This window comes from Canis lupus, chromosome 6, assembly GCF_011100685.1.
Source record: "Canis lupus familiaris isolate Mischka breed German Shepherd chromosome 6, alternate assembly UU_Cfam_GSD_1.0, whole genome shotgun sequence".
NCBI lineage: Eukaryota > Metazoa > Chordata > Mammalia > Carnivora > Canidae > Canis > Canis lupus.
In genome coordinates this window covers 11796848-11809521 of record NC_049227.1, presented here as the reverse complement: position 1 = coordinate 11809521, position 12674 = coordinate 11796848, and the positions used below count along the sequence as shown (strand labels likewise).

At 41.4% G+C, this 12674-nt stretch overlaps 1 long non-coding RNA gene across 1 annotated transcript; it reads left to right on the top strand.

Annotated features, from left to right (window-relative positions):
* Window positions 1-8630: 8630 nt before the first annotated feature.
* Window positions 8631-12010, top strand: LOC119876354. Its single transcript, XR_005360613.1, has 2 exons — window positions 8631-8680; window positions 11546-12010. It is a non-coding gene; the product is annotated as an uncharacterized LOC119876354 (long non-coding RNA).
* Window positions 12011-12674: the final 664 nt, after the last annotated feature.

Sequence of the window (12674 nt, the reverse complement as noted above, 5' to 3'; positions counted from 1 at the left end):
TCACGACCTGAGCCAAAGGCAGATGCTCAACCACTGAGCCACCCAAGTGTCCCAAGTACAGTTCACCCTTAAACACATCAGCATGCATATAATTAATGATTTTTAAAAAGATTTTATTTATTTATTCATGAGAGACACAGAGAGAGAGGCAGAGACATAGGCAGAGGGAGAAGCAGGCTCCATGCAGGGAGCCGGACATGGGACTCGATCCTGGGACTCCAGGATCACGCCCTGAGCCAAAGGCAGAGGTGCTTAACCACGGAGCCACCCAGACATCCCTAATGATTCTTTTTGTAAGATAAAATTAGGTACAATAAAATGTACAAATCTTCCGTTTATTGTTCACTGAATTTTGACAAATGTATATAGTTGTAACACAAAACACCATCAAGATATAAAATCTTGGGGCACCTGGGTGGCTCCGTGGTTGAACATCTATCTGCCTTTGGCTCAGGGCGTGATCCCAGGGTCCCGGGATTGAGTATCACTTCAGTCTCCTCGCAGGGAGTCTGCTTCTCTATATATATATCTCATGAATAAATAAATAAAATCTTTAAAAAAAAAAAAGATAAAATCTTACCATCACCCAAAGGAATTCCCTTGTGTCTCTTGCCAGTCTCTACCTTTACTCCCAAAGGCACTTCTGTTCTGATCTTGCTCATAGGTTACTGTTGCCTGTTCTAGAACTTCATGTGAAAGGAATCATACAGCCTTGGGGCACCTGGCTGGCTCAGTCAGAAAAACATGCTACTCCAAATCTCATGCATGTGAGTTCAAGCCCCACATGGGGCTTGGAGCCTACTTTAATAAAAGTTGGGGGGGGGGGGGGTCATGAAGTTTATATTCTTTTGTGCCTGACTTCTTCCCCTCAGTAAAATGCTTGAGATTCATTCATTTTGTACATGTCAGAAATTTGCTCTGTTACACCACCACCTGGTAATCCATTGTAAAATAATATCATAGTTTATTGATTTCCTGTTAATGGACACCTAGGGTTTTCCAATTTGGGCTGTTATAAGTAAAACTGCTGGGGTCCTGGCTGGCTCAGTTGGCAGAGTGTGCAACTCTTGATCTCAGGGTTGTGAGTTTGAGGCCTGTGTTGGTCATGGATCCTTCTTAAAATAAAGAGATGATAGATAGATAGATAGATAGATAGATAGATAGATAGATAGATAGATAGATAGATAGATATAGAGCTGCTAAGAACATTGTTATACAGATCTTCTTTTTATTTACTATTTACTTATTATTATTGTTTTAAGCAGGCTCTGTGCCCAGCATGGAGCCCAACATGGGGCCCTAACTCAAAAGCCTGAGGTCAAGACCTGAGCTGAGATTAACAATCAGACACTTAACCAATTCAGTGACCCAGGCACCCCCAAATCTTCTTTTTAAGCATGCATTTTCACTTATTTGAGACTAAGTACCCAGAAGTAGAATTGCCAGGTCATAGAGAAGGTGTGCTTCATTTTATTAGAAACTGAGAGTTTTTCCAAACTCATTGTCGTACTTCACATTCCCATCACACTGTATGCCCATGAATATTGGTATTATCAGTCTTTATTTCTACTCAGTCTTCTAGATTTTAGTCATTCTGGTGGGATTTTATTTATTTATTCGTGAGAGACACAGAGAGAGAGGTAGAGACATATACAGAGGGAGAAGCAGTTTCCTCACAGGCAGCCGGATGCAGCACTTGATCCTAGAACCCTGGGATCACTCGCTGAACTCAAGGCAGATGCTCAACTGCTGAGCCACCCAGGCATCCCTGGGAGGATATTTTTTATATGGGAGATTTGTGATTTGGGGGTGACAGAGGAGGATCTGAGTGTTTGCATCAGCTGTTTCTTAAGTGTGTTTTTTCAGTATGCTAGGGTGCCTGGGTGGCTCAGTAGACTGAGTATTCAGCTGGGTTTCAGCTCAGGTTGTGATCTCAGGATCCTGAGATCAAGCTCCTTGTCAGGCCCGGCCCTCAGCACAGAGTCTGATTGAGATTCTCTCTCCTTCCCCCTCTGTCCTTCTCCTTCTCACCCTCTTTCTTTCTCTCTCTCTCTCTCTCTCTCTCAAATAAATAAATTAATGAAATCTTTAAAAAATGAAATAATCAATATGCCAAAGTGGCACACTTTTGGGAAGCCTGCCCTTGGCCCCTACAGCTCTTTTACTCCCTTCAAACAATGGGCATCTATTACCAGCTCAAAACAGGAATAAAAATTAAATTCACTTTAAGAGATTTCAAGAAGGAAATCAAACAGATCTAAAGTGCATGTACTTTGCCAACTTGATGAAAAGAAGCAAAGCCCCAGAATATGATTCATATTCCTTCAGTTATAAGCACTCAGGCATCCCTTCCATGAGGATATTATTGGCCATCTTACCTACTACATCATCTTTGTGAGGGAGAGGGACTGGAGATTGAATTTGATCTTGTGGCCAATGACTTAATTAATGGTGCCTATGTAATGAAACCTCCAAGGAAACTCCTGAAATAATGAGGCCGGAGGAGCTTTCAGGTTGGCTAACAGGTGGCAGTGCTGAGTGGTATGCCTGGGTTTTGTGAGGAGAAGGCATGGTAGCCCTGCCTCTCTCAACTTGGACCTTGTCCTCTTCAACTCTTTTTTAACCACTTTATTGAGGTATGATTGACAAAAAGCTATACATATTTAATGTATATAACTTGATGAGCTTCGTAATAAATATACACTCACAAAACTATCACTGCAATCTAATGCTATAAACATATGCATTACCTCCAAGACTTTCCTCCTGCCTCCTTTACTTACTGCTATAATTATTTGTTGTTATAAGAGCACTTAGCATAAGACCTGCATTCTTGGGGGACCTGGGTGGCTCAGTGATTGAGTGTCTGCCTTTGGCTCATGTTGTGATCCTGGGGTCCTGGGATCGAGTCCCATATCAAGCTCCTTGGAAGGAGCCTGCTTCTCCTTCTGCTTATGTCTCTGCCTCTCCCTCTCTGTGTCTCTCATGAATTAATAAACAAAATCTTTTTTTTAATAAACAAAATCTTAAAAAAAAAGACCTACATTCTTAGCAACTGTTTAAGTATACAATACAGTATTGTTAACTATAGGCTCTATGTTACACATAGATCTCTAGGACTTATTCATCTTGCACAACTAAACTCTGTACCCTTTGACTAACACTTCCCCATTTCCCTCCCCACTCCATCCCTTGGCAGCCATGATTCTCCTCTGCTTTTATGAGTTTGGCTATTTTAGATTCCTTATATATGGGATATCACGTAGTATTTGTCCTTCTGTAATAAAGATTACAGATTTAAAATAAAGATTTTATTTATTTGAGAGAGAGTGCAAGAGCATGAGTGGTGGGGAGGGGCAGAAGGAGAGGGAGAAGGAGAAGCAGACTTTCTGCTGAGTAGAGAGCCCGATGGTGGTGGTGGTGGGGGGGCTGTGTGGTCCTGGGATTCTGAGATCATGACTTGAGCCAAAGGCAGACACTTAACTGACTGAGTCACCCTTCTGGGCCTCACTCCTCCTCCTCCTCCTCCTTTTTTTTTTTTTTTTTTTTTAAGGCTAAGTAGTATCCCATTGTATCCTATTGGGCTCTGTATTTGGTTGCTAATTTGTATCTTTCATAATAAACTGGTAACCATAAGTATAATGGTGGTTTAGTAAGTTCCATGAGTCATTTTAGTGAATTATCAAGACTGAAGAAGGGTCTGGGAACCCCTGAGTGTATAGGTTGTCAGAATTACAAATAGTCCCCAGGACCTGCGGCTGGCATCTGAAGAAGAGGCCATGTAAGGGACTGAGATTTTGAACCTATAGAATCGGATGCTAACTCCAGGTTGTTAGTGTCCGAATTGAGTTAAGTTGTTGTATACCCAGTTAGCATCAAGGAATTTCTATGTTCAAAAATGCAGGAAGCCTTTAAGATGACAGCAGCTCTAACTGTCATCTGACTGCAAACACATGAGTGACCCCAGATGAGAACCATTTAGTGGAGCCCACTCAACTCTGATGACAGTGAGAATGATAATAAAATGATTGTTGTTGTTTAAGCACCTAAATTATGGGATGATTTATTATGAGACAATGGTGACTAAGAGGTATCAGGGTGGGGATACTGGCACAACCAAAGGTGAAAAAATGGGAAAGCATGGGGTGCTTGGGTGCCTCAGTTGGTTGAGCACCTGCCTTTGGCTTGTTATGATCCTGGAGTCCTAGGATCAAGTCTCAGGTCTTTCTCCTTTTGCCTCTGCCTCTCTCTCTCTTTCTCTCTGTTTCTCTCTCTCTCTCTCTCTCTCTCATAAAGAAATGAAATCTTAAAAAATGGGAAAGCAAAGGAAAGGTGGGGAGACATCATTAGCTATGGTTCTTGGGTTGAAGGCAACAGAAAGCTACTCTGGATTGAGAAAAAAAAAAACAAAGATGTTGATGGAAAGAACACTGGGGAGGTCACAGAATCTAAGGAAAAGTTGATTAACTCGGGCTCAGAAAGGACAGCATGCTGGGCCACTCCAGGGACCTCAAGGATCTTCTTTCTAGGGGCACCTGGGTGGCTCAGTCAGTTTAGCGTCTGCCATCAGCTCAGGTCATGATCCCAGGGTCTTCGGATCAAGCCCCACATTGGGCTCCCTGCTCAGCAAGGAATCTGCTTCTTCCTGTCTGCTTGCCACTCTCCCTGCTTGTTCTCTCTCTCCCTTTCTCTCTCTCTGTCAAATAAATAAATAAAACCTTAAAAAAAGGTTTCTGGGGCATTAATACTACAATAACAGACTCACCTGCCTGCAGGTTCCACTCCACTCAGGCTTCCATTACTGGCAAGGGGTGGTGGGTGGACTGTTTGGGAAAAGGGAGTCCACCCAGTGACTCATAGCCTACCATGACCACAAGGAGGTCCCCCTGGGAGGAAGTCCCCCTGGAAGAATGGGAAGATGTGGCTGGCCAGGGAAAATGAAAAGATATCCACTATTCATTAGGATTAGTTTCAGTGCAAATGACAGAGACCTAAGGTGACAACCACTTAAACAAGATTAAAGTTTACTTCACTGGTGTGCAAAAATCCAGAGGTGAGTAATTCAGACTGGTATGTTCCTCTTATCTATGATGCCTCAGGGTCCAGCTCCTTCCTCATGGACCCAGATGGAACTCTAGCCAGCATGTTAAGTTCCAAGCACAGGATGGAGAAACGTGGAGGACTGTGTGTCCTGTGTCTCTTCAGGATGATCTTGGAAGCTGCCTTGATTCTTATATCCCATCCTCCAAACCTTAGTCATGTGACCACAATAAGAGGCAGTGCAGGCTAGGAGATACAGGCCCTGCTAAAAAGTCTATCCCTGAAAGTAGAGAAGAGTGGATCCCAGAGGACAATTATCGGCTCCTGCCACATCCACCATGTGCCCTCTGGTGGCATGGCACTCACGCACATACATCTTTCCACACATGAAATATTTTTAGGTGCTCCCACCCACCCTAATGTAACCATCACGATCTTACACTCAACCAAGAATGCACTCATCCATCTTGGGGAGAGAAACACAGAATCAGGTCCAGGGACTGCAAAGGCTCCAAGTCCAGGACCTCTGGGGAGTGCTCTCTGCCTTCTGACCCATCTCAAGTTTTGCAACTTGTGGACCAAATAGAAGTAGAACCAGCAAAAAAAAAAAAAGAAGAAGAAGAAGAAGAAGAAGAAGAAGTAGAACCAGCACCAACGCTTTTTATATGGAATAATAAAGAATAGGGGGAGGAAAGAGATGGCAAAGATTTGAAATAACAATAATATGATACAGCGAGCAAGGACATGCAGGTAGATACCATCCTCAGCCCCCATTTCCACAGGCACAAGCCTGTAGCTGACATTTAACACTTCCCCTTTTATTACCCTTCCAAACATCCCCTTGCCTTTGGCCAGTATCAAAGTTAGAATCTCTGCTTAAAACTTTGTTCCCAAAAAACCTGAGCCCTTGTTAATCCAGCCCATTTAGAGATTCTGGCATTTTAAAAAAAAACTTTTTCCTTAATGTATCTGTTATCTATTGCTAGGTAGTAAAACATTCCCAAACTTCAAGGCTTCAAACAAGAGACAGCGATTAGGGTCACATGGAATGACGACAGCCACTCTACATTATCCTGTGAAGCTGGGGGAGCCTCACAGATGTACACTCCCAGGGCTACAGTGGGAGAGTACTAAGTTAGCACACAGAAAGAAACACTAATAGGCTATTCAGTGTTGGCTTCCTTTGTCTTCAAGTAGTACTTATTAAAAAAAGGCATCACAGGAAAAAAAAAAAAAAGGCATCACAGGGATGCTCACTTTGGTCAAAAAGAAGAATTTCAAATGAGACTATAGAGAGCCACCATATTGATTCCTAAAAAGTAATTTGCAATTTGCATTATGCTTAGCTTTTTGTTTCACCATATAAAACTTTAAGCATTTCACAGACACTAAATAAATTTTGGGATTTGTTTCATGACAGTTAAGATCAAGGAGGATAACCTGGGCTTACCTAGATGTTCTATGACTTTTGGAATGTCATACATTTGATTGTCACACACCTTTTTTTTTTTTTTTTTAAGATTTTATTTATTTATTCATGAGAGACACAGAGAGAGGCAGAGACAAAGACAGAGGGAGAAGCAGGCTCCCTTTGGGGAGCCTGATGCGGGACTTGATCCCAAGACCCTGGGATCACAATCTGAGCCAAAAGCAGACACTCAACTACTGAGTCACCCAGGTGCCCCAATTTTTAAGCTTTTTAATGGAAAATTTCAAATGTATGCAAAAGCGGAATAATAGAGTGCATCTCCATATATACAGCATTTGACTTAGTAGTGATCAGTTTTGGGGTCATTTTGGGTCACCTACATTCACTCTCCCCCATCCTCATTATTTGGAAGCAAATTCCATACATTACCTATGACATCTGTAAATATTTCTGTATGTATTTCTAAAAGGTGAACTTAAAAAAAATAATGATTCCTTAAAATTATCAAGTTTTCCCAATGCACCACCCTTGTTCCAGTTGACTTTTTGGAAATAAAGACCATACATTGGATTTGATAGCTAACTCTCTCAAGTATTTTTTGAGATTTGAAAGCCTTCCTTTAATTTTTTTAAGTATCTTTTTCTAAATGTCACAATCTTGATTTTGCTGGCTGCATCATTGTAGACATTTAATATGTTCCTCTGGTAATTAGATCTCAAGGTTTGTTTCAGATTCAATTTTTTTTTCCAATGCATTTCCTCAGGAGTCACATGTCTGGTTGTTTGTGTGTGTGTGTGTGTGTGTGTGTGTGTGTGTGTGTGTGATGTTAACACTCATCAATTATTAGTGTTTAGATTAATGAATTATTAAGGTCTATAAAACAATGATACTCTGATTCTAGCATTCCTGATCTATATATTAGCTGGACCTGTCTATAAAGAGAAACATATCCTTAACTACTGATCCTGAAGTAAAGTTTATACAGATAAAGTAGGATAAATGCTCCATTCTTTCCCCTTATTTACTAGTTTATAAAAATGAGTTTGTCAAAAAAAAAAAATGAGTTTGTCTCCAAGCATTTTCCAAAGATAACTGGAGAGATTGTTTTTTGTTTTGTTTTGTGATGAAGTACTGAACCAGGTTGAATAGCATTCTCCCCAAAAATTCTTATCCACCTGGAAGCTCAGAATATGACCTTGTTTGGAAATCAGGTCTTCATATATGTCATTAGTTGAAATGAAGTACACTGGAATAGAGTGGCCCCAAATCCAATGACTGGTGTCCTTACAAGCAGAGGACACACAGATACACACAGAAGGCAGCCATGCAAAGAAAGAGGTAGAGATTGAAGTTATACAGCTATCAATCAAGGGATGCCACCAATTGTTGGCAACCACTGGAACCTGGAAATGCCAAAGAAGAATTCTTCCCAGACACCTTCGAAAGGAACATGGCCATGATAGCACCTTGATTTTGTCTTTTAGTTATTATTATTATTTAAAATTTTTAGAAAAGACTTCTTATTCATTCATGAGACACACACACAGAGAGAGAGAGAGAGAGAGAGAGAGAGAGGCAGAGACATAGGCCCAGGGAGAAGCAAGCTCCATGCAGGGAGCCCGATGTGGGACTCAGTTCTGGGACCCTAGGATCACACCCTGGGCTGAAGGTAAACGCTCAACCGCTGAGCCACCCAGGTGTCCCGAAAGAACAAATTTCTGTTGTTTTAAGCTGTTTTGTGTTAATTTATGAGGGTAGCTTGAGGAAACTAATACAAGTACTGTAACGTACTCAGAGATTGCCCATACTTAGTTTGCTTCATACTACTGAAGTTACTACCCTTGTTGCTGTTCAGATTGTCACATTTTTGGCCATGGGAATCTCTTTAAGTTGGCTTCTGACTCTTTCTGACAGTACCCTAGGGGTCTATGAAAACTTCCTTGCTGCCTGGTGTGACAGGAAGTTCTTGGCTCATCTTGTACGTACACTGTCTGCTCCAAATGAGGTATCTGCCTTTTTAAAAAAAATTTTATTTATTTATGATAGTCACAGAGAGAGAGAGAGAGAGAGAGAGAGAGGCAGAGACACAGGCAGAGGGAGAAGCAGGCTCCATGCACCGGGAGCCCGACGTGGGACTCGATCCCCGGTCTCCAGGATCGCGCCCTGGGCAAAAGGCAGGCGCCAAACCGCTGCGCCACCCAGGGATCCCAGGTATCTGCCTTTTAACAGAAAAATATATTTGGAGACTTCAATTTGGGGACTAGAGATGCATTGCTACTAGGCTGGTCACTCACTATTCCTTGGCTTTTTCAAGAAGTAGAGCTAGGAAACACACACACATACACACACATACACACACTCATCTTTTTAAAGATTTAGCTATTCATTTTAGAGAGAGTGAGAGGTGAAGGAGGGGCAGAGGGAGAGAGAGAGCGAGCCCGTCGTGGGGCTCCATCTTACTGACCCTGAGATCATGACCTGAGTGAAAATCGAGTCGGACACTTAACTGACTGCACCACCCAGACCCCCACGCTCATATTATTAAGATAAAGACATTTGAGTTCATGCCATACCTCCAATTCAAATTCAGGACTATAGTGCTTTTACTTACACTCCTCAAACTTATAGGGGCAACTCCTTTCTCCCATGCAAAAACCCCTTGTTCTCAACACCAACATAATTACACATTACAATACATTTTTTAAATTTTATTTATTCAGAGAGAGAGAGAGAGAGAGAGAGAGAGAGGCAGAGACACAGGCAGAGGGAGAAGCAGGCTCCATGCAGGGAGCCCGACACGGGACTCGAACCCGGGTCTCCAGGATCACACCTCCTGGCTGCAGGCGGCGCTAAATCGCTGCGCCACTGGGGCTGCCCACACATTACAATACACACAACAATTTCATATTGATTTTTTAGTTTCAGAGGTAGTAGTGATTCATCAGTTGCATGTAACACCCAGTGCTCATTACATCTTCTTAATGCCCATCACCCAATTATCTCTTCTGCACACCCACCTCCCCTCCAGCAACACTGTTTCCTAGAGTCAGTGTCTCTTATGGTTTGCCTCCCTCTCAATTTTCATCTTATTTTATTTTTCCTTACCTTCCCCTATGTTCATCTTTCTTTCTTAAATCCCACATGTGAGTGAAATCATATGGGATTTGTCTTTCTTTGACTTTTTTTGCTCTAGTTCCATCTACATCATTGCAAATGGCAAGATTTCATTCCTTTTGGTGGCTGAGTAATATTCGTGTGTGTGTGTGCGCGCACGCGCGCGCCACATCTTTATCCATTCATCTGCCGATGGACATCTGATGCTTTCCATATTTTGGCTATTGTGGACATTGCTGCTATAAAGATTGGGGTGGATGTGCCCCTTTGAATCACTATGTTTGTATCCTTTAGATAAACACTTAGCAGTGCAATTGCTGGGTCATAGGATAGCTCTATTTTTAACTTTCTAAGGAACCTCCATACTGCTTTCCAGAATGACTGCACCAGTTTGCATTCCCACCAACAGTGTAAGATGGTTCCCCTTTCTCTGCATCCTCGCCAACATCTGTTGTTTCCTGAGTTGTTAATTTTAGCCACTCTGACCAGAAACACAGAGCAGTTTCAGAATAACAATATCAATAGTACCATCAACAATATCATTATTGAAAATGATTTAGGAGTTTATAGCAGTTTTAAATTTTTTATAATTTTTTTTGGTACAGATTATAGCTGTAATGTTTCTTGGAATGGTTCCTCTCTGTTATGCCACCAACTGGGTATACAGGTTCATCTGTTTCACTTTGCTTTCGAGTTTTAGGGATTACAAGAAAACTTTTTAAAGATTTTATTTATTGAGAGAGAGAGAGAGAGCATGAGCTGGGGGAAGGGTGAAAGGAGAGAGAGAGATTCTCAAGCAGAGTCCATGCTGAGCACAATGTGGGGCTTGATCCCATGGCCTGGAGAGCGTGACTTGAGACAAAATCAAGAGTCAGATAGTTTAGCCCACTGAGCCACCCAGGTGCCCTGATTTTTAAATCTTTTTTTTGTAAAGATATTATTTATTTATTCATGAGACACACACACAGAGAGGCAGAGAGATAGGCAGAGGGAGAAGCAGGCTCCCAGCCTGATGTGGGACTTGATCCCAGGACTCCAGGATCACAACCAGGATCCACAAAGGCAGATGCTTAACCACTGAGTCCACCCAGGTGCCCGGTGCCCTGATTTTTAAAAGCAATTTAAAACAAATGTATGGTTTATCCTTTTATTCAAATAACAAACAAAAGGCCCCTCCAGCCCCCCACATACATGTATATATGTATAAATATGTATACAGCCACATATATATGCAAATACGTATATGCATGTAAATATGCAGATATATATGTATTTTTATATATTTTAAAGATTTTATTTATTTATTCATGAGAAACACAGAGAGAGGCAAAGACATAGGCAGAGGGAGAAGCAGGCTCCCTGCAGGGAGCCTGATGTGGGACTCGATCCCAGGACCCTGGGATCACAACCTGAGCCAAAGGCAGATGCTCAACTGCTGAGCTACCCAGGCGTCCCTATGTGTATATTTTTATACATACATGTGTATGTATGCACGCACACACACATCTGTGCATACTTTTGTCCTTATTTTTTTTTTTTTCACTTATGACTCCATACTAGCACTGTGTCATTGATTCATATTGACCTTAATCTGTTGAAATAATAGGAGTGCCTGGAAAGGGCCCTTCAGTGAGAAACTGGAAACTTGAATTTTCTTATAATGGCAACTGAGCTCTCATGTTTAAATCCGCCCCACCCTTCCAAGTTTCCATGGGAATGAGCAAAGGAATATAAATTATTTCTGACCAACATTTTGGATCATTTGGGTCCATCCTTTCTTCCAGCCACATCATTGAGGTGTCTCATTCTTGGGGTTGCTTGTGATCCATAGTTAAGTATTATTAATTACAATGATTTTTTTGAGAACTATATATATTTTTGGTAACCTTATATTTTTCTATTTCTTTATTTTTTATTACATTGAGAGCCTCAAAATTGGAATTTCTTTTTTTTCTTTTTAAGGAAGCCCTACCCCCAACGTGGGCTTGAACTCATGACACCCAGGTCAAGAGTCGCATGTGCTGCCAACTGAACAAGCCAGGTGCCCCTATTTATGATTATTAATGGAGCCACTAAACTTGTATTCTAAGGACTCAAGGGCCCTAAGCATGAAAATAACTACCACTTTCTGGGTGCCCTCCATCTGCCTAGGACAGTGCCAGTGCATACTTGCTCTCATTTATTTCTCACAAATACCCTGTAGGATGGGTGTCCTTATCCTCATTTTACAGAACCAGGTCATGGGGCTAAAAGAAGTTGCTGAATGTGGAACTCTGCTTCCCTGTGCTTTTCTCATCATTTGAAGCTGGAAAGAAAAAAGACAACTATTTCTCTCACCTGAGTCACTGCTCCAACAGCAGGAAAGAAGATTGTAGATAACTCACCTGGTACCTCTAGATCAAGGCTTAATAAAATTATTTTCTTATATGCCTTGGCATCTTTTCTCCTATCTTCTCTTATAAACTTTACATGCCTTTATGAAAATACATTTCTTTTTTTTCTTTTAAGATTTTATTTATTCACGAGAGACACAGAGAGGCAGAGACAGAAGCAGGCTCCATGCAGGGAGCCTGACATGGGACTCGATCCTAGGACTCCAGGATCATGCCCTGGGCCAAAGGCAGGCACTAAACAGCTGAGCCACCCAGGTGTCCTGAAAATACGTTTCACATTGACTTATAATTAATTCTGCCTGGTTCTCAAATTAAAATTAGCAGAATGTCTTCCCAGAGACGCCAGAAAATTGGGGCTGAGTTAAATGTTAAGTCAGGAAGCTAGACTAATTTACCAGCCTACTCTATAGCTTGGAACTAGTTAACCTGGATATATATTAAACTTCAAATCTTGTTAACATTCCTTCGTGTTCTCTTTAACCTCCCATTGTGTCTAATTACATAAGGCTTTTTACCTTGCTCAGTGTGGTGATGTTGTTTACCATTGTTTATGGTAACTGAATGGCTTGTTAAATATGCCTCATTACTTCAATGGCATTTAGAGAAAAGAAATGAGTAACCAGGGAGGATATATATATATATATATATCCATATATATATATGGATATATATATATATCTCCATATCTCACATCCCTG